General features: G+C 46.8%; 7 non-coding genes and 1 pseudogene across 7 annotated transcripts; all 8 read left to right on the top strand.

Moving 5' to 3' along the window:
* Window positions 1-915: 915 nt before the first annotated feature.
* LOC130344619 (U2 spliceosomal RNA) lies at window positions 916-1,106 on the top strand. Its single transcript, XR_008883507.1, has one exon. It is a non-coding gene; the product is annotated as a U2 spliceosomal RNA (small nuclear RNA).
* A 7,247-nt stretch (window positions 1,107-8,353) lies between these two features.
* Window positions 8,354-8,544, top strand: LOC130344593 (U2 spliceosomal RNA). Its single transcript, XR_008883492.1, has one exon. It is a non-coding gene; the product is annotated as a U2 spliceosomal RNA (small nuclear RNA).
* Window positions 8,545-10,635: 2,091 nt separating this feature from the next.
* LOC130344617 (U2 spliceosomal RNA) lies at window positions 10,636-10,826 on the top strand. Its single transcript, XR_008883506.1, has one exon. It is a non-coding gene; the product is annotated as a U2 spliceosomal RNA (small nuclear RNA).
* Window positions 10,827-12,915: 2,089 nt separating this feature from the next.
* Window positions 12,916-13,106, top strand: LOC130344616 (U2 spliceosomal RNA). Its single transcript, XR_008883505.1, has one exon. It is a non-coding gene; the product is annotated as a U2 spliceosomal RNA (small nuclear RNA).
* A 2,088-nt stretch (window positions 13,107-15,194) lies between these two features.
* LOC130344615 (U2 spliceosomal RNA) lies at window positions 15,195-15,385 on the top strand. Its single transcript, XR_008883504.1, has one exon. It is a non-coding gene; the product is annotated as a U2 spliceosomal RNA (small nuclear RNA).
* A 2,081-nt stretch (window positions 15,386-17,466) lies between these two features.
* Window positions 17,467-17,657, top strand: LOC130344614 (U2 spliceosomal RNA). The gene has a single exon (XR_008883503.1). It is a non-coding gene; the product is annotated as a U2 spliceosomal RNA (small nuclear RNA).
* A 2,100-nt stretch (window positions 17,658-19,757) lies between these two features.
* Window positions 19,758-19,828, top strand: LOC130344603 (U2 spliceosomal RNA; annotated as a pseudogene).
* A 5,543-nt stretch (window positions 19,829-25,371) lies between these two features.
* LOC130344661 (U2 spliceosomal RNA) lies at window positions 25,372-25,555 on the top strand. The gene has a single exon (XR_008883546.1). It is a non-coding gene; the product is annotated as a U2 spliceosomal RNA (small nuclear RNA).
* Window positions 25,556-25,923: the final 368 nt, after the last annotated feature.

Genomic DNA, 25,923 nt, shown 5'->3' with positions numbered 1-25,923 from the left:
TATATATATATATATATATATATATATATATATATATATATATGCGCACACACACACATAGATATAAACGTATTCTCCGTTGAGATATTGCAGCCGCTGCTGTGTCCAGGCCCAGGAGCCTTAGCACTGTGCTGTGATGTCACTCAATACCACTGACATCACTAGGTGTAAACAACATCTCTCCTTTGCTGTGTATGTGACTATGGAGCTGTTTGGTGATGTCGTCTATTACGGCCTTCATAGAAGCAACAGGAGATTGTTGCATCCATCTTGAACCCTCAGAACTACAGTGCTATGATGTCACTCACTTCCACAGGCCTTGCAGAGTGTAAACAACAACAACCCAGCTTTGTTGTGTATGTAACCATAGGGATTTGTGATGTCACCTAGAACCTTCACAGCAGCGACAGCTTTATGAGGAGCATCAGCACTGCTCTGCCTGAGCAGAACCATCACCGCCATAGGTTGTCAAATAACCTGGATTTAACCCACACAGGTAAGTCCAATGGGGTGCAGGCATGTCCTCTATGCTTACAGCTTCCCGTGGGTGTTGGTTTGATACCGTTTGGGGACAGCCAAGGAGGCATCTGCAGGCAACAAAGGTAGGTGTGTGCTTGTGTGTGTGTTTCCTATGCAGATCCTAAGCCCAGTGTCACATGCAAGTAGGAGGAGTAAGAAGGGTTCCTGGCAAATCCGGGTTATGGATTGCATTTAAAAAGGCCCCGTGGGAGTGCAATGGGCCCCTGTCTTGCTGCTTAGCAATAATGGTATGGGTTTAGGTTCTGCTGTGTGTACTGGTGGTTGACTGCCCCCCAGCCCAGAGTGTGCATGGAAAATTGTCTGGCAGCCTCCCTGACAGCAAGCAGTGATAGTGCCCATGAAGGGGACCTTGTTGGGCCCGCCCCTTTCACGGTTATCGCTTCTCGGCCTTTTGGCTAAGATCAAGTGTAGTATCTGTTCTTATCAGTTTAATATCTGATACGTCCCCTATCTGGGGACCATATATTAAATGGATTTTTGAGAACGGGGGCCGATTTCGAAGCTTGCTTCCGTCGCCCTATGCATTGACCCGATATGGCAGTATCTTCGGGTACAGTGCACCACCCCCTTACAGGGTTAAAAAGAAAGATTCCTACTTTCATTGCTACCTGCTTGCTGGCTAGCCAGCTAGCCAGCCCTGTGGGCCTTGCTGCTGCTGCAGCCAAAAAACAAAAGGTGGTGCTGCTGCTGCTTCTGCTGCTTCTGCTTCTGCTTGTGTCTGGCCCCTGTTGGAGCGTCCAGGCACAGGACTTCTGCTGCTGCTGACTAAATGGCCTCCTTAATTGGATCATTTGAGTAGCCAGCACACCTGTGCAGGTAGGGCATGACATGATAGGCAGCTGCCTTGATAGCGGGTGGGTGCTGAATGTTCCTAATTGACAAAATAAGATTAATGCTTATGAAGAAATATAAAATCTCATCCCTTCCCCAATATCGCGCCACACCCCTACCCCTTAATTCCCTGGTTGAACTTGATGGACATATGTCTTTTTTCGACCGTACTAACTATGTAACTATGTAACATAACATGGGGGGGGGGGGGTCTCCTGGCTGTTCACACAGGTGTGTCATTGCTGTACATTGACCATGCATTGCTTCTGTGGTATTGCAAAGGCAAAGACAAATGCTTCCAGCCATCCATTGCACTAATGGATTGGTCATCAGCTGGCTGTCTATGTCCCGCATCAATATAGACCAAAGTACAGAGGGTTAGGCTATGCTATTGTGCACCTACCTGATGCATCAGAAGGTGCGAGGCCCTTGCTAAATTCTGTGCACAGACTTTGAGATCTATGCTTTAGACTGTATCTAAACCTGCTCCAACATGGACTGACATTCTGGCCTACTTTCAGCCGATGCGACTTGTCTGTCGCTGAACAGTCGCTTTTTATGTATTCAGCACCTATGTATAATGTTGTAAAAATGCTCTAGAAGCTAAAGTCGCAGAAATGTCACACATATTTGGCCTGCAACTTTCTGTGCGACAAATTCAGACAGGAAAAATCAGTATAAATCCTTAGAAAATTATCCCCCAGTGTCTCCATCTGCTGGCGGTATTGAATAAGCATTGCTGCACTGATGGGGTATGCATTAGACGAAAAAAAAGAAGAAAAAGAAGAATAATACGCCCAGAAAAGAGGCGAAAAGGAGAAAAACGTAAAAAAACGTGAAAAAAAAGTAAGAGGAAGAGAAGGGAAAAAAAGGTGGAAATGGGTTTAAAAGTGATTTCGGCGGAGAAATATATATATATATATATATATATATATATATATATATATATATATATATATATATGCGCACACACACACATAGATATAAACGTATTCTCCGTTGAGATATTGCAGCCGCTGCTGTGTCCAGGCCCAGGAGCCTTAGCACTGTGCTGTGATGTCACTCAATACCACTGACAACACTAGGTGTAAACAACATCTCTCCTTTGCTGTGTATGTGACTATGGAGCTGTTTGGTGATGTCGTCTATTACGGCCTTCATAGAAGCAACAGGAGATTGTTGCATCCATCTTGAACCCTCAGAACTACAGTGCTATGATGTCACTCACTTCCACAGGCCTTGCAGAGTGTAAACAACAACAACCCAGCTTTGTTGTGTATGTAACCATAGGGATTTGTGATGTCACCTAGAACCTTCACAGCAGCGACAGCTTTATGAGGAGCATCAGCACTGCTCTGCCTGAGCAGAACCATCACCGCCATAGGTTGTCAAATAACCCGGATTTAACCCACACAGGTAAGTCCAATGGGGTGCAGGCATGTCCTCTATGCTTACAGCTTCCCGTGGGTGTTGGTTTGATACCGTTTGGGGACAGCCAAGGAGGCATCTGCAGGCAACAAAGGTAGGTGTGTGCTTGTGTGTGTGTTTCCTATGCAGATCCTAAGCCCAGTGTCACATGCAAGTAGGAGGAGTAAGAAGGGTTCCTGGCAAATCCGGGTTATGGATTGCATTTAAAAAGGCCCCGTGGGAGTGCAATGGGCCCCTGTCTTGCTGCTTAGCAATAATGGTATGGGTTTAGGTTCTGCTGTGTGTACTGGTGGTTGACTGCCCCCCAGCCCAGAGTGTGCATGGAAAATTGTCTGGCAGCCTCCCTGACAGCAAGCAGTGATAGTGCCCATGAAGGGGACCTTGTTGGGCCCGCCCCTTTCACGGTTATCGCTTCTCGGCCTTTTGGCTAAGATCAAGTGTAGTAATACAGGAGATCTGGTCAGAAGGTACTCGGGTACCCCTCTCCTCGGCCTTGTGGGATCGCCCACTTGTTGCTATTGGGGAGAGGGCCTAGTCCCAGGGTAACGAGTGGCGATCGCCTCTCAAGACCTTCGGGTGGAGAGAGGTTAGAACCATGGATGATGATCCGGATCCAGGTTCTGTGCCGGCATACGCAAGGATCAAAAACACCGTGAGAGTCATTCTCACGGATGATACCAAAAGGGCGGACGATTTGAAATTCGTAGTAGAGGACGTGCTCGGAGGAGTTTTCGGAATACAGAAGGGCGAGATATTGGCAATCCAGGACTACCCGAAGCGTAAAATTTTTGATGTGACGTTCACACAAAATGGCATCCACAGAGATTTTGTTACCAGAGCTGCTGCGAGTAAAGACAAAAAGCTTCAGGGTGTCCGGATTATTGAGCACGTTCTAGACGATATTAAGCTGGTGGTAGTAAAGATGTATTCCCCTTTCGCCAACCTACACGATGTTGAGTTGTTTTTACAAGTCTATTTTAGTAAGGTTGAGTGCAGAGGAAAAATCATGAACAGCTGTGGCATCTGGACATCTAAGTGGAGATTTCAGGTTACATGCAAAAAAGATGACAGATTGCCAGGGGGAATACAACTACCACCAGCTCGTTTTAAAATAAATAATATGTGTGGCGACCTCTTTTATGCGGGGATGCCAAGCTACTGCAGGAAGTGTCACAGATATGGACACACAAAAGAAAACTGTGAAAGTACATGCAAAAAATGTGGTAGCACACAGCACGAGACAGAGAAATGCACAAGAGGAGGGAGGTGCAATTTCTGTCAACAATTCGGTCACCTTTTCTCCTCTTGTCCCCACAGACATAGGACGGAGCAGCAGTGGCAACCCTGGAGGCAGCAAGGACAGCAACCGGGACACCAGCCGAGGCAAGCAGAGCCAGTGATTACCCCCCCACAAGAGGTAAGCGGTGAGATGGAGAAGGAGAAAGACCCCCCTCAGGCAAAAGGAGGGGACCCTAAAGAGCAGAGGATGGCCAAAAAACGTGCAAGTGGTGGAAAAACTGGCCCCCAGGAGCATGCTGGGTTAAGAGAGGAGCGGACGGCGGCCGAATCCGCTTCTCAGCAACCTCTGGCTCAGGGTCCCCCTGAGAGCGATGATCCGGGTGGAGAGGTGAAGGTTAAAAGGCGGAGGGGCTCCAGAAGACTCTATTCGGAGGCGGTCCAGGGGGAGCCGATGGAAGTACCTGCGGATGCAGGGAACCCAAGTGACGTTCCTCCACAGGTCCCCATAGGGGATACCCCCCCATCTCCCTGCCAGGAGGAGGTTTCAGGGGTGACCGTCTCTGAGGTACCAGAGACGGAACTAAGTGAACACCCGACCCCTATGGAGGGGCAAGAGGTGGAAGAACCCAATGAGTCTGGAGCCCTGATTGCCAGGATGCCCGAGAACAACTATGCCTCAATCATGATGGAGGAGGGGGGTCGGCTGAGTGATGGTGCCTCCTCTCCTGCTTCCTCTATGCGTACAGTTGAGTCAGATTTTGGGGGGTATGAGGCTTCGGAGGGGGAATCAGAGGTGTAAGACGTTTTCTTGTACATTCCCATGGCTGAGTTGTCCGGTCTGTCCTTGAATGTGAGAAGTGTGAGCGCCAGAGTAAGAAGGGTTGCCCTATTTAATTACTTGTCGGTTTTTGCTGCTTCCGTCCTTTTCCTGCAGGAATGTGGCATCCCGCACAGATTAAATTATAAAGAATATGAAGATGATTGGGTGCACGGTCCATCTGTCTGGTCTGGATCAAATGAGTCCAGATCAGCAGGGGTCGCCATACTTTTTAAAGGGAACGTTTTAATTGAGAGTTTTAACGAAATTTTATCAGGCAGAATTTTATTGGTCAGCGCTTTTATTAATGGTATTAAATGGCAGTTTTTTAATTTTTATGGTTCTCCTGATAAGAATGAAAGAATAAAAATGTTGGAGATTTTACCCCTTTTTATTAACAATTCTAGTCCTCTTGTTTTATCAGGTGATTTTAATTGTATTTTAAGGGGAGAACGCCGTTTTTCGAACGCAGTGAGTAGGAACTATGATAAGACGTCTTTTATGTTAAAAAACTTGATTTTAGATTTTAATCTCACTGATGTTTTTAAAAAATGTAATTTTAACGTACCAGAGGAAGACGGTGTTACCTGGAGCAATGCAAGCTGTAGCTCCAGGATAGATTTTATTTTTTGTTCTTATCAAGTACTGCCTTTTAACTGTGATCTTTTTACCAATGTTTTTTCTGACCATAAATTATTGTATTTTAAAGTTAAAAGTGATTTTAAAAGGAGAACTGGTAGGAATGCCTGGAAGTTAAACGTGTCCCTTTTAGAAGATCCGCAGGTTTTATCAGATTTTATCACCTTTTACAAGGAATGCAGACGAGTAAAAGACCCCAACACTCCCACCAGTATCTGGTGGGAAAAAATGAAACTAAAAATAAAAGAATTTTTTATCCGTGTTGGGGTTAGGAAAGCTAAAGAAAAACGTGAATTTTATAATATCCTAAATACTCGTCTGCAAACCCTGTACAAATTCAGAGCACATGGGATGGAGGTGGAGAAGGAGGTACATGATCTTAAAAAAGAAATAACTAAGTGCCTGGAGCAGAAAGGAAAAGAAATTATCTTTAGGTCTCGAATACAGCATCTTGAGGAAAACGAGACCTGCTCCAGGTATTTTTTTAAGAAAATACATGAAAATAGAAGGTTAATAGAAAACATTGAAGGAGTGAATGATGTACAGGGTATTTTTAAAAAGGTGCAAGAGTTTTATGCGGATCTTTTTAATGTAAAACACATTGATGAATGTTTTATGAATGACTCGTTAAAGGAGATCACCAATTTTTTAGATCCTGTCTCACAGTCTTTTTTATTGCAGAATATTTCAGAGCAGGAGATTTTAGAGACCGTCAAGAGTTTTAAAACAGGTAAAGTGCCTGGGCCGGATGGTATACCCATTGAATTTTATGTTACTTTTTATGGTATTTTAAAAGAAGATTTGTTCTCCCTTTTTACGGAAGTCTTTAAGTCTAAAATCCTCCCAGGCTCATGGAAGAAGGGTGATGTCTCCCTGCTATTCAAAAAGGGAGACCGGTCGGAACTCAAAAACTGGAGACCAATCACCCTTCTGAACTGCGACTATAAAATAATGGCGAAACTGTGTGCTAACCGCTTAAAGAACGTAATCCATAAAATAATTCATACAAACCAAGTCTGTGGGGTGCCTGGGAGGAGTTTATGGGAGAACCTAAACCTTTTAAAGGATGTAATTAGCGACACCAAATTAAGAAAAGGAAAGCTGGCGGTTTTATCCATAGATTTTGAAAAAGCTTTCGACAGGGTGTCACATTTTTATCTTTTTAAGGTTTTAGAGAAAATGGGTATACCTGATGGCTTTTTATTGTCTCTTAGAGCTTTTTATGATAACTGTACTAGTAAAATTTTAGTAAATGGTTTTAAGACACAGGGCGTGATTTTAAATTCCGGAGTGAAGCAGGGGTGTCCCTTGTCCCCACTACTCTTCATTTGCGCAATAGAGCCTCTTTTATGTACAATACGAAAGGATAAGCAGATCCATGGAGTCCCCCTGCCAGGAGGAGGGGGACTAGAGGCGAAGGTAGTGGGGTACATGGACGATGTTGCGGTGTTTTGCAGGGACACCCCATCGCTTCAGAAGACGCTAAAACAGATTCAATATTTTAATTGTGCCTCCGGTTTTAAAGTCAATTTTAACAAAAGTAACATTTTAAACATAGGCGGAATGCCTTTGTATGATGTGCCCGTCCCTGTGTCTGAGTCGGTGCAGATTTTAGGTGTCTCCTTTGACGAGTCTAATAATGGTTTTAATAGCTGGGACTTGGTGGCTCAAAAAATAAATAAGAAAATATGTATGTGGAACATGCGAGAACTTACAATGGAAGGGAAGGTTTTAATTACAAAAATGGTGCTTTTACCTATTTTATTGTATTTAAGTCTGGTTTTCCCACCCCCCGAAATGGTTCTAAAGAAAATAACAAAAGCTTGTTTTACTTTCTTTTGGAGTTCTAAGAGCGAAAAATTAAAGAGACAAATTGTGATAAAACCGAACTCCAGGGGCGGTAAGGATTTTCCAGATTTTAAAGCTTTCCTTTTAATAAAGTTTTTTAGCATGTGTTTTACTACTGTTTTTAAAGATAGCTACTGGTCTTATTTTGTTCGTTTTAATACTGGTTATTTTATGCGGAGGAACGGCTGGTTTTCTACAGTTTTAAGTTGCCCTTATTCTTTGAATTTACCCCCTCAATACATGATTTTAGGAAAAATTTTAAACTTATATAATTTTAAAGGTAAAAGTGTTCAGGATCTGTGCAATAGCAAAAAACTACTAAAGGAAATAAAAGAAACCAGTACCGTGACTCCCATCAAAAATTTTAACGAACAGAAGTGTATACAGATTTGGAAGATGTTGAGTATTAATTATCTTTTTAATTCACAGAAGGACCTGGCCTGGAGCTGCGCACACGAGTGTCTTCCATGCCGGGCATTCCAGCACCGAAGAGGATTATCCAACTCTGCAACCTGCCCGAGGGAGGGATGCCGACAAGAGGAGACCGTGCACCATCTAATATGGACTTGTTTTTACTCGCAGAAAATATGGACAAAGATACTCCCTCTGGTAAAAAGGATAACTGGACTAAAAGACTTAAATATTGCAGTGGTTTTTTATGGTTGCCTGGAATGCCCAACACGGACTCAAGAGACTATTGCATGGAAGATCATAAACTGTGTGAAGGCAGCTCTGTGGAAGGCCAGGAATATTTTATTGTTCAAGCATGAGGTTTTATCTGTGAAGGACATTTTATCTATCTGTTTTTATGAAATGTACCAGTACTATCTTTTAGACAAGAAGAGATTTCCGCTTTTATCTAGAAAATGGTTTTTAAAAGAATGGAATTCTATCTTGTAAAGCCACCAAGTGCCCATTTTATGTTTTAATATGTTGTAAATATGTTATTTATATGTAACTGTATTTATTGACATATTTGCACAACTTTGTTAACATTATTTAATTTTTAATAAAGTTGCCCCCGTAAGGGTAGTCAAGTTAAAAAAAAATCTGTTCTTATCAGTTTAATATCTGATACGTCCCCTATCTGGGGACCATATATTAAATGGATTTTTGAGAACGGGGGCCGATTTCGAAGCTTGCTTCCGTCGCCCTATGCATTGACCCGATATGGCAGTATCTTCGGGTACAGTGCACCACCCCCTTACAGGGTTAAAAAGAAAGATTCCTACTTTCATTGCTACCTGCTTGCTGGCTAGCCAGCTAGCCAGCCCTGTGGGCCTTGCTGCTGCTGCAGCCAAAAAACAAAAGGTGGTGCTGCTGCTGCTTCTGCTGCTTCTGCTTCTGCTTGTGTCTGGCCCCTGTTGGAGCGTCCAGGCACAGGACTTCTGCTGCTGCTGACTAAATGGCCTCCTTAATTGGATCATTTGAGTAGCCAGCACACCTGTGCAGGTAGGGCATGACATGATAGGCAGCTGCCTTGATAGCGGGTGGGTGCTGAATGTTCCTAATTGACAAAATAAGATTAATGCTTATGAAGAAATATAAAATCTCATCCCTTCCCCAATATCGCGCCACACCCCTACCCCTTAATTCCCTGGTTGAACTTGATGGACATATGTCTTTTTTCGACCGTACTAACTATGTAACTATGTAACATAACATGGGGGGGGGGGGTCTCCTGGCTGTTCACACAGGTGTGTCATTGCTGTACATTGACCATGCATTGCTTCTGTGGTATTGCAAAGGCAAAGACAAATGCTTCCAGCCATCCATTGCACTAATGGATTGGTCATCAGCTGGCTGTCTATGTCCCGCATCAATATAGACCAAAGTACAGAGGGTTAGGCTATGCTATTGTGCACCTACCTGATGCATCAGAAGGTGCGAGGCCCTTGCTAAATTCTGTGCACAGACTTTGAGATCTATGCTTTAGACTGTATCTAAACCTGCTCCAACATGGACTGACATTCTGGCCTACTTTCAGCCGATGCGACTTGTCTGTCGCTGAACAGTCGCTTTTTATGTATTCAGCACCTATGTATAATGTTGTAAAAATGCTCTAGAAGCTAAAGTCGCAGAAATGTCACACATATTTGGCCTGCAACTTTCTGTGCGACAAATTCAGACAGGAAAAATCAGTATAAATCCTTAGAAAATTATCCCCCAGTGTCTCCATCTGCTGGCGGTATTGAATAAGCATTGCTGCACTGATGGGGTATGCATTAGACGAAAAAAAAGAAGAAAAAGAAGAATAATACGCCCAGAAAAGAGGCGAAAAGGAGAAAAACGTAAAAAAACGTGAAAAAAAAGTAAGAGGAAGAGAAGGGAAAAAAAGGTGGAAATGGGTTTAAAAGTGATTTCGGCGGAGAAATATATATATATATATATATATATATATATATATATATATATATATATGCGCACACACACACATAGATATAAACGTATTCTCCGTTGAGATATTGCAGCCGCTGCTGTGTCCAGGCCCAGGAGCCTTAGCACTGTGCTGTGATGTCACTCAATACCACTGACATCACTAGGTGTAAACAACATCTCTCCTTTGCTGTGTATGTGACTATGGAGCTGTTTGGTGATGTCGTCTATTACGGCCTTCATAGAAGCAACAGGAGATTGTTGCATCCATCTTGAACCCTCAGAACTACAGTGCTATGATGTCACTCACTTCCACAGGCCTTGCAGAGTGTAAACAACAACAACCCAGCTTTGTTGTGTATGTAACCATAGGGATTTGTGATGTCACCTAGAACCTTCACAGCAGCGACAGCTTTATGAGGAGCATCAGCACTGCTCTGCCTGAGCAGAACCATCACCGCCATAGGTTGTCAAATAACCCGGATTTAACCCACACAGGTAAGTCCAATGGGGTGCAGGCATGTCCTCTATGCTTACAGCTTCCCGTGGGTGTTGGTTTGATACCGTTTGGGGACAGCCAAGGAGGCATCTGCAGGCAACAAAGGTAGGTGTGTGCTTGTGTGTGTGTTTCCTATGCAGATCCTAAGCCCAGTGTCACATGCAAGTAGGAGGAGTAAGAAGGGTTCCTGGCAAATCCGGGTTATGGATTGCATTTAAAAAGGCCCCGTGGGAGTGCAATGGGCCCCTGTCTTGCTGCTTAGCAATAATGGTATGGGTTTAGGTTCTGCTGTGTGTACTGGTGGTTGACTGCCCCCCAGCCCAGAGTGTGCATGGAAAATTGTCTGGCAGCCTCCCTGACAGCAAGCAGTGATAGTGCCCATGAAGGGGACCTTGTTGGGCCCGCCCCTTTCACGGTTATCGCTTCTCGGCCTTTTGGCTAAGATCAAGTGTAGTATCTGTTCTTATCAGTTTAATATCTGATACGTCCCCTATCTGGGGACCATATATTAAATGGATTTTTGAGAACGGGGGCCGATTTCGAAGCTTGCTTCCGTCGCCCTATGCATTGACCCGATATGGCAGTATCTTCGGGTACAGTGCACCACCCCCTTACAGGGTTAAAAAGAAAGATTCCTACTTTCATTGCTACCTGCTTGCTGGCTAGCCAGCTAGCCAGCCCTGTGGGCCTTGCTGCTGCTGCAGCCAAAAAACAAAAGGTGGTGCTGCTGCTGCTTCTGCTGCTTCTGCTTCTGCTTGTGTCTGGCCCCTGTTGGAGCGTCCAGGCACAGGACTTCTGCTGCTGCTGACTAAATGGCCTCCTTAATTGGATCATTTGAGTAGCCAGCACACCTGTGCAGGTAGGGCATGACATGATAGGCAGCTGCCTTGATAGCGGGTGGGTGCTGAATGTTCCTAATTGACAAAATAAGATTAATGCTTATGAAGAAATATAAAATCTCATCCCTTCCCCAATATCGCGCCACACCCCTACCCCTTAATTCCCTGGTTGAACTTGATGGACATATGTCTTTTTTCGACCGTACTAACTATGTAACTATGTAACATAACATGGGGGGGGGGGGTCTCCTGGCTGTTCACACAGGTGTGTCATTGCTGTACATTGACCATGCATTGCTTCTGTGGTATTGCAAAGGCAAAGACAAATGCTTCCAGCCATCCATTGCACTAATGGATTGGTCATCAGCTGGCTGTCTATGTCCCGCATCAATATAGACCAAAGTACAGAGGGTTAGGCTATGCTATTGTGCACCTACCTGATGCATCAGAAGGTGCGAGGCCCTTGCTAAATTCTGTGCACAGACTTTGAGATCTATGCTTTAGACTGTATCTAAACCTGCTCCAACATGGACTGACATTCTGGCCTACTTTCAGCCGATGCGACTTGTCTGTCGCTGAACAGTCGCTTTTTATGTATTCAGCACCTATGTATAATGTTGTAAAAATGCTCTAGAAGCTAAAGTCGCAGAAATGTCACACATATTTGGCCTGCAACTTTCTGTGCGACAAATTCAGACAGGAAAAATCTGTATAAATCCTTAGAAAATTATCCCCCAGTGTCTCCATCTGCTGGCGGTATTGAATAAGCATTGCTGCACTGATGGGGTATGCATTAGACGAAAAAAAAGAAGAAAAAGAAGAATAATACGCCCAGAAAAGAGGCGAAAAGGAGAAAAACGTAAAAAAACGTGAAAAAAAAGTAAGAGGAAGAGAAGGGAAAAAAAGGTGGAAATGGGTTTAAAAGTGATTTCGGCGGAGAAATATATATATATATATATATATATATATATATATATATATATATATGCGCACACACACACATAGATATAAACGTATTCTCCGTTGAGATATTGCAGCCGCTGCTGTGTCCAGGCCCAGGAGCCTTAGCACTGTGCTGTGATGTCACTCAATACCACTGACATCACTAGGTGTAAACAACATCTCTCCTTTGCTGTGTATGTGACTATGGAGCTGTTTGGTGATGTCGTCTATTACGGCCTTCATAGAAGCAACAGGAGATTGTTGCATCCATCTTGAACCCTCAGAACTACAGTGCTATGATGTCACTCACTTCCACAGGCCTTGCAGAGTGTAAACAACAACAACCCAGCTTTGTTGTGTATGTAACCATAGGGATTTGTGATGTCACCTAGAACCTTCACAGCAGCGACAGCTTTATGAGGAGCATCAGCACTGCTCTGCCTGAGCAGAACCATCACCGCCATAGGTTGTCAAATAACCCGGATTTAACCCACACAGGTAAGTCCAATGGGGTGCAGGCATGTCCTCTATGCTTACAGCTTCCCGTGGGTGTTGGTTTGATACCGTTTGGGGACAGCCAAGGAGGCATCTGCAGGCAACAAAGGTAGGTGTGTGCTTGTGTGTGTGTTTCCTATGCAGATCCTAAGCCCAGTGTCACATGCAAGTAGGAGGAGTAAGAAGGGTTCCTGGCAAATCCGGGTTATGGATTGCATTTAAAAAGGCCCCGTGGGAGTGCAATGGGCCCCTGTCTTGCTGCTTAGCAATAATGGTATGGGTTTAGGTTCTGCTGTGTGTACTGGTGGTTGACTGCCCCCCAGCCCAGAGTGTGCATGGAAAATTGTCTGGCAGCCTCCCTGACAGCAAGCAGTGATAGTGCCCATGAAGGGGACCTTGTTGGGCCCGCCCCTTTCACGGTTATCGCTTCTCGGCCTTTTGGCTAAGATCAAGTGTAGTATCTGTTCTTATCAGTTTAATATCTGATACGTCCCCTATCTGGGGACCATATATTAAATGGATTTTTGAGAACGGGGGCCGATTTCGAAGCTTGCTTCCGTCGCCCTATGCATTGACCCGATATGGCAGTATCTTCGGGTACAGTGCACCACCCCCTTACAGGGTTAAAAAGAAAGATTCCTACTTTCATTGCTACCTGCTTGCTGGCTAGCCAGCTAGCCAGCCCTGTGGGCCTTGCTGCTGCTGCAGCCAAAAAACAAAAGGTGGTGCTGCTGCTGCTTCTGCTGCTTCTGCTTCTGCTTGTGTCTGGCCCCTGTTGGAGCGTCCAGGCACAGGACTTCTGCTGCTGCTGACTAAATGGCCTCCTTAATTGGATCATTTGAGTAGCCAGCACACCTGTGCAGGTAGGGCATGACATGATAGGCAGCTGCCTTGATAGCGGGTGGGTGCTGAATGTTCCTAATTGACAAAATAAGATTAATGCTTATGAAGAAATATAAAATCTCATCCCTTCCCCAATATCGCGCCACACCCCTACCCCTTAATTCCCTGGTTGAACTTGATGGACATATGTCTTTTTTCGACCGTACTAACTATGTAACTATGTAACATAACATGGGGGGGGGGGGGTCTCCTGGCTGTTCACACAGGTGTGTCATTGCTGTACATTGACCATGCATTGCTTCTGTGGTATTGCAAAGGCAAAGACAAATGCTTCTAGCCATCCATTGCACTAATGGATTGGTCATCAGCTGGCTGTCTATGTCCCGCATCAATATAGACCAAAGTACAGAGGGTTAGGCTATGCTATTGTGCACCTACCTGATGCATCAGAAGGTGCGAGGCCCTTGCTAAATTCTGTGCACAGACTTTGAGATCTATGCTTTAGACTGTATCTAAACCTGCTCCAACATGGACTGACATTCTGGCCTACTTTCAGCCGATGCGACTTGTCTGTCGCTGAACAGTCGCTTTTTATGTATTCAGCACCTATGTATAATGTTGTAAAAATGCTCTAGAAGCTAAAGTCGCAGAAATGTCACACATATTTGGCCTGCAACTTTCTGTGCGACAAATTCAGACAGGAAAAATCAGTATAAATCCTTAGAAAATTATCCCCCAGTGTCTCCATCTGCTGGCGGTATTGAATAAGCATTGCTGCACTGATGGGGTATGCATTAGACGAAAAAAAAGAAGAAAAAGAAGAATAATACGCCCAGAAAAGAGGCGAAAAGGAGAAAAACGTAAAAAAACGTGAAAAAAAAGTAAGAGGAAGAGAAGGGAAAAAAAGGTGGAAATGGGTTTAAAAGTGATTTCGGCGGAGAAATATATATATATATATATATATATATATATATATATATATATATGCGCACACACACACATATATATAAACGTATTCTCCGTTGAGATATTGCAGCCGCTGCTGTGTCCAGGCCCAGGAGCCTTAGCACTGTGCTGTGATGTCACTCAATACCACTGACATCACTAGGTGTAAACAACATCTCTCCTTTGCTGTGTATGTGACTATGGAGCTGTTTGGTGATGTCGTCTATTACGGCCTTCATAGAAGCAACAGGAGATTGTTGCATCCATCTTGAACCCTCAGAACTACAGTGCTATGATGTCACTCACTTCCACAGGCCTTGCAGAGTGTAAACAACAACAACCCAGCTTTGTTGTGTATGTAACCATAGGGATTTGTGATGTCACCTAGAACCTTCACAGCAGCGACAGCTTTATGAGGAGCATCAGCACTGCTCTGCCTGAGCAGAACCATCACCGCCATAGGTTGTCAAATAACCCGGATTTAACCCACACAGGTAAGTCCAATGGGGTGCAGGCATGTCCTCTATGCTTACAGCTTCCCGTGGGTGTTGGTTTGATACCGTTTGGGGACAGCCAAGGAGGCATCTGCAGGCAACAAAGGTAGGTGTGTGCTTGTGTGTGTGTTTCCTATGCAGATCCTAAGCCCAGTGTCACATGCAAGTAGGAGGAGTAAGAAGGGTTCCTGGCAAATCCGGGTTATGGATTGCATTTAAAAAGGCCCCGTGGGAGTGCAATGGGCCCCTGTCTTGCTGCTTAGCAATAATGGTATGGGTTTAGGTTCTGCTGTGTGTACTGGTGGTTGACTGCCCCCCAGCCCAGAGTGTGCATGGAAAATTGTCTGGCAGCCTCCCTGACAGCAAGCAGTGATAGTGCCCATGAAGGGGACCTTGTTGGGCCCGCCCCTTTCACGGTTATCGCTTCTCGGCCTTTTGGCTAAGATCAAGTGTAGTATCTGTTCTTATCAGTTTAATATCTGATACGTCCCCTATCTGGGGACCATATATTAAATGGATTTTTGAGAACGGGGGCCGATTTCGAAGCTTGCTTCCGTCGCCCTATGCATTGACCCGATATGGCAGTATCTTCGGGTACAGTGCACCACCCCCTTACAGGGTTAAAAAGAAAGATTCCTACTTTCATTGCTACCTGCTTGCTGGCTAGCCAGCTAGCCAGCCCTGTGGGCCTTGCTGCTGCTGCAGCCAAAAAACAAAAGGTGGTGCTGCTGCTGCTTCTGCTGCTTCTGCTTGTGTCTGGCCCCTGTTGGAGCGTCCAGGCACAGGACTTCTGCTGCTGCTGACTAAATGGCCTCCTTAATTGGATCATTTGAGTAGCCAGCACACCTGTGCAGGTAGGGCATGACATGATAGGCAGCTGCCTTGATAGCGGGTGGGTGCTGAATGTTCCTAATTGACAAAATAAGATTAATGCTTATGAAGAAATATAAAATCTCATCCCTTCCCCAATATCGCGCCACACCCCTACCCCTTAATTCCCTGGTTGAACTTGATGGACATATGTCTTTTTTCGACCGTACTAACTATGTAACTATGTAACATAACATGGGGGGGGGGTCTCCTGGCTGTTCACACAGGTGTGTCATTGCTGTACATTGACCATGCATTGCTTCTGTGGTATTGCAAAGGCAAAGACAAATGCTTCCAGCCATCCATTGCACTAATGGATTGGTCATCAGCTGGCTGTCTATGTCCCGCATCAATATAGACCAAAGTACAGAGGGTTAGGCTATGCTATTGTGCACCTACCTGATGCATCAGAAGGTGCGAGGCCCTTGCTAAATTCTGTGCACAGACTTTGAGATCTATGCTTTAGACTGTATCTAAACCTGCTCCAACATGGACTGACATTCTGGCCTACTTTCAGCCGATGCGACTTGTCTGTCGCTGAACAGTCGCTTTTTATGTATTCAGCACCTATGTATAATGTTGTAAAAATGCTCTAGAAGCTAAAGTCGCAGAAATGTCACACATATTTGGCCTGCAACTTTCTGTGCGACAAATTCAGACAGGAAAAATCAGTATAAATCCTTAGAAAATTATCCCCCAGTGTCTCCATCTGCTGGCGGTATTGAATAAGCATTGCTGCACTGATGGGGTATGCATTAGACGAAAAAAAAGAAGAAAAAGAAGAATAATACGCCCAGAAAAGAGGCGAAAAGGAGAAAAACGTAAAAAAACGTGAAAAAAAAGTAAGAGGAAGAGAAGGGAAAAAAAGGTGGAAATGGGTTTAAAAGTGATTTCGGCGGAGAAATATATATATATATATATATATATATATATATATATATATATATATGCGCACACACACACATAGATATAAACGTATTCTCCGTTGAGATATTGCAGCCGCTGCTGTGTCCAGGCCCAGGAGCCTTAGCACTGTGCTGTGATGTCACTCAATACCACTGACATCACTAGGTGTAAACAACATCTCTCCTTTGCTGTGTATGTGACTATGGAGCTGTTTGGTGATGTCGTCTATTACGGCCTTCATAGAAGCAACAGGAGATTGTTGCATCCATCTTGAACCCTCAGAACTACAGTGCTATGATGTCACTCACTTCCACAGGCCTTGCAGAGTGTAAACAACAACAACCCAGCTTTGTTGTGTATGTAACCATAGGGATTTGTGATGTCACCTAGAACCTTCACAGCAGCGACAGCTTTATGAGGAGCATCAGCACTGCTCTGCCTGAGCAGAACCATCACCGCCATAGGTTGTCAAATAACCCGGATTTAACCCACACAGGTAAGTCCAATGGGGTGCAGGCATGTCCTCTATGCTTACAGCTTCCCGTGGGTGTTGGTTTGATACCGTTTGGGGACAGCCAAGGAGGCATCTGCAGGCAACAAAGGTAGGTGTGTGCTTGTGTGTGTGTTTCCTATGCAGATCCTAAGCCCAGTGTCACATGCAAGTAGGAGGAGTAAGAAGGGTTCCTGGCAAATCCGGGTTATGGATTGCATTTAAAAAGGCCCCGTGGGAGTGCAATGGGCCCCTGTCTTGCTGCTTAGCAATAATGGTATGGGTTTAGGTTCTGCTGTGTGTACTGGTGGTTGACTGCCCCCCAGCCCAGAGTGTGCATGGAAAATTGTCTGGCAGCCTCCCTGACAGCAAGCAGTGATAGTGCCCATGAAGGGGACCTTGTTGGGCCCGCCCCTTTCACGGTTATCGCTTCTCGGCCTTTTGGCTAAGATCAAGTGTAGTATCTGTTCTTATCAGTTTAATATCTGATACGTCCCCTATCTGGGGACCATATATTAAATGGATTTTTGAGAACGGGGGCCGATTTCGAAGCTTGCTTCCGTCGCCCTATGCATTGACCCGATATGGCAGTATCTTCGGGTACAGTGCACCACCCCCTTACAGGGTTAAAAAGAAAGATTCCTACTTTCATTGCTACCTGCTTGCTGGCTAGCCAGCTAGCCAGCCCTGTGGGCCTTGCTGCTGCTGCAGCCAAAAAACAAAAGGTGGTGCTGCTGCTGCTTCTGCTGCTTCTGCTTCTGCTTGTGTCTGGCCCCTGTTGGAGCGTCCAGGCACAGGACTTCTGCTGCTGCTGACTAAATGGCCTCCTTAATTGGATCATTTGAGTAGCCAGCACACCTGTGCAGGTAGGGCATGACATGATAGGCAGCTGCCTTGATAGCGGGTGGGTGCTGAATGTTCCTAATTGACAAAATAAGATTAATGCTTATGAAGAAATATAAAATCTCATCCCTTCCCCAATATCGCGCCACACCCCTACCCCTTAATTCCCTGGTTGAACTTGATGGACATATGTCTTTTTTCGACCGTACTAACTATGTAACTATGTAACATAACATGGGGGGGGGGGTCTCCTGGCTGTTCACACAGGTGTGTCATTGCTGTACATTGACCATGCATTGCTTCTGTGGTATTGCAAAGGCAAAGACAAATGCTTCCAGCCATCCATTGCACTAATGGATTGGTCATCAGCTGGCTGTCTATGTCCCGCATCAATATAGACCAAAGTACAGAGGGTTAGGCTATGCTATTGTGCACCTACCTGATGCATCAGAAGGTGCGAGGCCCTTGCTAAATTCTGTGCACAGACTTTGAGATCTATGCTTTAGACTGTATCTAAACCTGCTCCAACATGGACTGACATTCTGGCCTACTTTCAGCCGATGCGACTTGTCTGTCGCTGAACAGTCGCTTTTTATGTATTCAGCACCTATGTATAATGTTGTAAAAATGCTCTAGAAGCTAAAGTCGCAGAAATGTCACACATATTTGGCCTGCAACTTTCTGTGCGACAAATTCAGACAGGAAAAATCAGTATAAATCCTTAGAAAATTATCCCCCAGTGTCTCCATCTGCTGGCGGTATTGAATAAGCATTGCTGCACTGATGGGGTATGCATTAGACGAAAAAAAAGAAGAAAAAGAAGAATAATACGCCCAGAAAAGAGGCGAAAAGGAGAAAAACGTAAAAAAACGTGAAAAAAAAGTAAGAGGAAGAGAAGGGAAAAAAAGGTGGAAATGGGTTTAAAAGTGATTTCGGCGGAGAAATATATATATATATATATATATATATATATATATATATATATATATATATATATATATGCGCACACACACACATAGATATAAACGTATTCTCCGTTGAGATATTGCAGCCGCTGCTGTGTCCAGGCCCAGGAGCCTTAGCACTGTGCTGTGATGTCACTCAATACCACTGACATCACTAGGTGTAAACAACATCTCTCCTTTGCTGTGTATGTGACTATGGAGCTGTTTGGTGATGTCGTCTATTACGGCCTTCATAGAAGCAACAGGAGATTGTTGCATCCATCTTGAACCCTCAGAACTACAGTGCTATGATGTCACTCACTTCCACAGGCCTTGCAGAGTGTAAACAACAACAACCCAGCTTTGTTGTGTATGTAACCATAGGGATTTGTGATGTCACCTAGAACCTTCACAGCAGCGACAGCTTTATGAGGAGCATCAGCACTGCTCTGCCTGAGCAGAACCATCACCGCCATAGGTTGTCAAATAACCCGGATTTAACCCACACAGGTAAGTCCAATGGGGTGCAGGCATGTCCTCTATGCTTACAGCTTCCCGTGGGTGTTGGTTTGATACCGTTTGGGGACAGCCAAGGAGGCATCTGCAGGCAACAAAGGTAGGTGTGTGCTTGTGTGTGTGTTTCCTATGCAGATCCTAAGCCCAGTGTCACATGCAAGTAGGAGGAGTAAGAAGGGTTCCTGGCAAATCCGGGTTATGGATTGCATTTAAAAAGGCCCCGTGGGAGTGCAATGGGCCCCTGTCTTGCTGCTTAGCAATAATGGTATGGGTTTAGGTTCTGCTGTGTGTACTGGTGGTTGACTGCCCCCCAGCCCAGAGTGTGCATGGAAAATTGTCTGGCAGCCTCCCTGACAGCAAGCAGTGATAGTGCCCATGAAGGGGACCTTGTTGGGCCCGCCCCTTTCACGGTTATCGCTTCTCGGCCTTTTGGCTAAGATCAAGTGTAGTATCTGTGTTACGCCGAGCGCTCGCTTCACTCTCCCCGCGGCAGCGCTCCGGTCACGTCCTCTGACCCGGGGCGCTGCGATTCCGCTGCCAGCCGGGATGCGATTCGCGATGCGGGTAGCGCCCGCTCGCGATGCGCACCCCGGCTCCCCTACCTGACTCGCTCTCCGTCTGTTCTGTCCCGGCGCGCGCGGCCCCGCTCCCTAGGGCGCGCGCGCGCCGGGTCTCTGCGATTTAAAGGGCCACTGCGCCGCTGATTGGCGCAGTGGTTCCAATTAGTGTGTTCACCTGTGCACTTCCCTATATCACCTCACTTCCCCTGCACTCCCTTGCCGGATCTTGTTGCCTTAGTGCCAGTGAAAGCGTTCCTTGTGTGTTCCTTGCCTGTGTTTCCAGACCTTCTGCCGTTGCCCCTGACTACGATCCTTGCTGCCTGCCCCGACCTTCTGCTACGTCCGACCTTGCTTTTGCCTACTCCCTTGTACCGCGCCTATCTTCAGCAGCCAGAGAGGTGAGCCGTTGCTAGTGGATACGACCTGGTCACTACCGCCGCAGCAAGACCATCCCGCTTTGCGGCGGGCTCTGGTGAAAACCAGTAGTGGCTTAGAACCGGTCCACTAGCACGGTCCACGCCAATCCCTCTCTGGCACAGAGGATCCACTACCTGCCAGCCGGCATCGTGACAGTAGATCCGGCCATGGATCCCGCTGAAGTTCCTCTGCCAGTTGTCGCTGACCTCACCACGGTGGTCGCCCAGCAGTCACAACAGATAGCGCAACAAGGCCAACAGCTGTCTCAACTGACCGTTATGCTACAACAGTTACTACCACAGCTTCAGCAGTCATCTCCTCCGCCAGCTCCTGCACCTCCTCCGCAGCGAGTGGCCGCTCCTGGGATACGCTTATCCTTGCCGGATAAATTTGATGGGGACTCTAAGTTTTGCCGTGGCTTTCTTTCCCAATGTTCCCTGCATCTGGAGATGATGTCGGACCTGTTTCCCACTGAAAGGTCTAAGGTGGCTTTCGTAGTCAGCCTTCTGTCCGGAAAAGCCCTGTCATGGGCCACACCGCTCTGGGACCGCAATGACCCCGTCACTGCCTCTGTACACTCCTTCTTCTCGGAAATCCGAAGTGTCTTTGAGGAACCTGCCCGAGCCTCTTCTGCTGAGACTGCCCTGTTGAACCTGGTCCAGGGTAATTCTTCCGTTGGCGAGTATGCCGTACAATTCCGTACTCTTGCTTCAGAATTGTCCTGGAATAATGAGGCCCTCTGCGCGACCTTCAAAAAAGGCCTATCCAGCAACATTAAAGATGTTCTGGCCGCACGAGAAATTCCTGCTAATCTACATGAACTTATTCACCTAGCCACTCGCATTGACATGCGTTTTTCCGAAAGGCGTCAGGAACTCCGCCAAGATATGGACTCTGTTCGCACGAGGCGTTTCTCCTCCTCGGCTCCTCTCTCCTCTGGTCCCCTGCAATCTGTTCCTGTGCCTCCCGCCGTGGAGGCTATGCAGGTCGACCGGTCTCGCCTGACACCTCAAGAGAGGACACGACGCCGTATGGAGAACCTCTGCCTGTACTGTGCTAGTACCGAACACTTCCTGAGAGATTGTCCTATCCGTCCTCCCCGCCTGGAAAGACGTACGCTGACTCCGCACAAAAGTGAGACAGTCCTTGATGTCTACTCTGCTTCTCCACGTCTTACTGTGCCTGTGCGGATGTCTGCCTCTGCCTTCTCCTTCTCTACAGTGGCCTTCTTGGACTCTGGATCTGCAGGAAATTTTATTTTGGCCTCTCTCGTCAACAGGTTCAACATGCCGGTGACCAGTCTCGCCAGACCCCTCTACATCAATTGTGTAAATAATGAAAGATTGGACTGTACCATACGTTTCCGCACGGAGCCCCTTCTTATGAGCATCGGATCTCATCATGAGAGGATTGAACTTTTGGTCCTCCCCAATTGCACCTCGGAAATTCTCCTTGGACTTCCCTGGCTTCAACTTCATTCCCCTACCCTGGATTGGTCCACTGGGGAGATCAAGAGTTGGGGGTCCTCTTGTTCCAAGAACTGTCTAAAACCGGTTCCCAGTAACCCTTGCCGTAACTCTGTGGTTCCTCCAGTAACCGGTCTCCCTAAGGCCTATATGGACTTCGCGGATGTTTTCTGCAAAAAACAAGCTGAGACTCTACCTCCTCACAGGCCTTATGATTGCCCTATCGACCTCCTCCCGGGCACTACTCCACCCCGGGGCAGAATTTATCCTCTCTCTGCCCCAGAGACTCTTGCCTTGTCCGAATACGTCCAGGAGAATCTAAAAAAGGGCTTTATCCGTAAATCCTCCTCTCCTGCCGGAGCCGGATTTTTCTTTGTGTCCAAAAAAGATGGCTCCTTACGTCCTTGCATTGACTACCGCGGTCTTAATAAAATCACGGTTAAGAACCGCTACCCCTTACCCCTCATCTCTGAACTCTTTGATCGCCTCCAAGGTGCCCACATCTTCACTAAATTGGACTTAAGAGGCGCCTATAACCTCATTCGCATCAGAGAGGGGGACGAGTGGAAAACGGCATTTAACACCAGAGATGGACACTTTGAGTATCTGGTCATGCCCTTTGGACTGTGCAACGCCCCTGCCGTCTTCCAAGACTTTGTCAATGAAATTTTTCGTGATCTGTTATACTCCTGTGTTGTTGTATATCTGGACGATATCCTAATTTTTTCTGCCAATCTAGAAGAACACCGCCAGCATGTCCGTATGGTTCTTCAGAGACTTCGTGACAACCAACTCTATGCCAAAATTGAGAAATGTCTGTTTGAATGCCAATCTCTTCCTTTTCTAGGATATTTGGTCTCTGGCCAGGGACTACAGATGGATCCAGACAAACTCTCTGCCGTCTTAGATTGGCCACGCCCCTCCGGACTCCGTGCTATCCAACGCTTTTTGGGGTTCGCCAATTATTACAGGCAATTTATTCCACATTTTTCTACCATTGTGGCTCCTATCGTGGCTTTAACCAAAAAAAATGCTGATCCCAAGTCCTGGCCTCCTCAAGCAGAAGACGCCTTTAAACGACTCAAGTCTGCCTTTTCTTCGGCTCCCGTCCTCTCCAGACCTGACCCTTCCAAACCCTTCCTATTGGAGGTTGATGCCTCCTCAGTGGGAGCTGGAGCTGTTCTTCTACAAAAAAATTCTTCCGGGCATGCTGTCACTTGTGGTTTTTTCTCTAGGACCTTCTCTCCAGCGGAGAGGAACTACTCCATCGGGGATCGAGAGCTTCTAGCCATCAAATTAGCACTTGAGGAATGGAGGCATCTGCTGGAGGGATCAAGTTCTCCTGTTATTATCTACACCGACCACAAGAACCTCTCCTACCTCCAGTCTGCCCAACGGCTGAATCCTCGCCAGGCCCGGTGGTCTCTGTTCTTTGCCCGATTTAATTTTGAGATTCACTTTCGTCCTGCCGATAAGAACATTAGGGCCGATGCTCTCTCTCGTTCCTCGGATGCCTCAGAAGTTGAACTCTCTCCGCAACACATCATTCCACCTGACTGCCTGATCTCCACTTCTCCTGCCTCCATCAGGCAGACTCCTCCAGGAAAGACCTTTGTTTCTCCTCGCCAACGCCTCGGAATCCTCAAATGGGGTCACTCCTCCCATCTCGCAGGTCATGCGGGTATCAAGAAATCTGTGCAACTCATCTCCCGCTTCTATTGGTGGCCGACTCTGGAGACGGATGTTGTGGACTTTGTGCGAGCCTGCACTATCTGTGCCCGGGATAAGACTCCTCGCCAGAAGCCCGCTGGTTTTCTTCATCCTCTGCCTGTCCCCGAACAGCCTTGGTCTCTGATTGGTATGGATTTTATTACTGATTTACCCCCTTCCCGTGGCAACACTGTTATTTGGGTGGTCGTTGATCGATTCTCCAAAATGGCACATTTCATCCCTCTTCCTGGTCTTCCTTCTGCGCCTCAGTTGGCTAAACAATTTTTTGTACACATTTTTCGTCTTCACGGGTTGCCTACGCAGATTGTCTCGGATAGAGGCGTCCAATTCGTGTCTAAATTCTGGAGGGCTCTCTGTAAACAACTCAAGATTAAATTAAATTTTTCTTCTGCATATCATCCCCAGTCCAATGGACAAGTAGAAAGGATTAACCAGATCTTGGGTGATTATTTGCGACATTTTGTTTCCTCCCGCCAGGATGACTGGGCAGATCTCCTCCCATGGGCCGAATTCTCGTATAACTTCAGGGTCTCTGAGTCTTCCTCCAAATCCCCATTTTTCGTGGTGTACGGCCGTCACCCTCTTCCCCCCCTCCCTACTCCCTTGCCCTCTGGTCTGCCCGCTGTGGATGAAATTTCTCGTGACCTTTCCATCATATGGAGAGAGACCCAAAATTCTCTCTTACAGGCTTCATCACGCATGAAGAAGTTCGCGGATAAGAAAAGAAGAGCTCCCCCCGTTTTTTCCCCTGGAGACAAGGTATGGCTCTCCGCTAAATATGTCCGCTTCCGTGTCCCTAGCTACAAGTTGGGACCACGCTATCTTGGTCCTTTCAAAATTTTGTGTCAAATTAATCCTGTCTCTTATAAACTTCTTCTTCCTCCCTCTCTTCGTATCCCTAATGCCTTTCACGTCTCTCTTCTCAAACCACTCATCCTCAACCGTTTTTCTCCCAAATCTGTTCCTCCCACTCCTGTTTCCGGCTCCTCGGACATCTTCTCGGTCAAAGAAATTTTAGCTGCCAAAAAGGTCAGAGGGAAAAAATTTTTTTTAGTGGACTGGGAGGGTTGTGGTCCTGAAGAGAGATCCTGGGAACCTGAGGACAACATCCTAGACAAAAGTCTGCTCCTCAGGTTCTCAGGCTCCAAGAAGAGGGGGAGACCCAAGGGGGGGGGTACTGTTACGCCGAGCGCTCCGGGTCCCCGCTCCTCCCCGGAGCGCTCGCTTCACTCTCCCCGCGGCAGCGCTCCGGTCACGTCCTCTGACCCGGGGCGCTGCGATTCCGCTGCCAGCCGGGATGCGATTCGCGATGCGGGTAGCGCCCGCTCGCGATGCGCACCCCGGCTCCCCTACCTGACTCGCTCTCCGTCTGTTCTGTCCCGGCGCGCGCGGCCCCGCTCCCTAGGGCGCGCGCGCGCCGGGTCTCTGCGATTTAAAGGGCCACTGCGCCGCTGATTGGCGCAGTGGTTCCAATTAGTGTGTTCACCTGTGCACTTCCCTATATCACCTCACTTCCCCTGCACTCCCTTGCCGGATCTTGTTGCCTTAGTGCCAGTGAAAGCGTTCCTTGTGTGTTCCTTGCCTGTGTTTCCAGACCTTCTGCCGTTGCCCCTGACTACGATCCTTGCTGCCTGCCCCGACCTTCTGCTACGTCCGACCTTGCTTTTGCCTACTCCCTTGTACCGCGCCTATCTTCAGCAGCCAGAGAGGTGAGCCGTTGCTAGTGGATACGACCTGGTCACTACCGCCGCAGCAAGACCATCCCGCTTTGCGGCGGGCTCTGGTGAAAACCAGTAGTGGCTTAGAACCGGTCCACTAGCACGGTCCACGCCAATCCCTCTCTGGCACAGAGGATCCACTACCTGCCAGCCGGCATCGTGACAATCTGTTCTTATCAGTTTAATATCTGATACGTCCCCTATCTGGGGACCATATATTAAATGGATTTTTGAGAACGGGGGCCGATTTTGAAGCTTGCTTCCGTCGCCCTATGCATTGACCCGATATGGCAGTATCTTCGGGTACAGTGCACCACCCCCTTACAGGGTTAAAAAGAAAGATTCCTACTTTCATTGCTACCTGCTTGCTGGCTAGCCAGCTAGCCAGCCCTGTGGGCCTTGCTGCTGCTGCAGCCAAAAAACAAAAGGTGGTGCTGCTGCTGCTTCTGCTGCTTCTGCTTCTGCTTGTGTCTGGCCCCTGTTGGAGCGTCCAGGCACAGGACTTCTGCTGCTGCTGACTAAATGGCCTCCTTAATTGGATCATTTGAGTAGCCAGCACACCTGTGCAGGTAGGGCATGACATGATAGGCAGCTGCCTTGATAGCGGGTGGGTGCTGAATGTTCCTAATTGACAAAATAAGATTAATGCTTATGAAGAAATATAAAATCTCATCCCTTCCCCAATAT

Source organism: Hyla sarda, unplaced genomic scaffold (genome assembly GCF_029499605.1).
Source record: "Hyla sarda isolate aHylSar1 unplaced genomic scaffold, aHylSar1.hap1 scaffold_723, whole genome shotgun sequence".
NCBI lineage: Eukaryota > Metazoa > Chordata > Amphibia > Anura > Hylidae > Hyla > Hyla sarda.
Note: the sequence above shows the minus strand (reverse complement) of the source record. Positions and strands in the feature narration are given on the sequence as shown.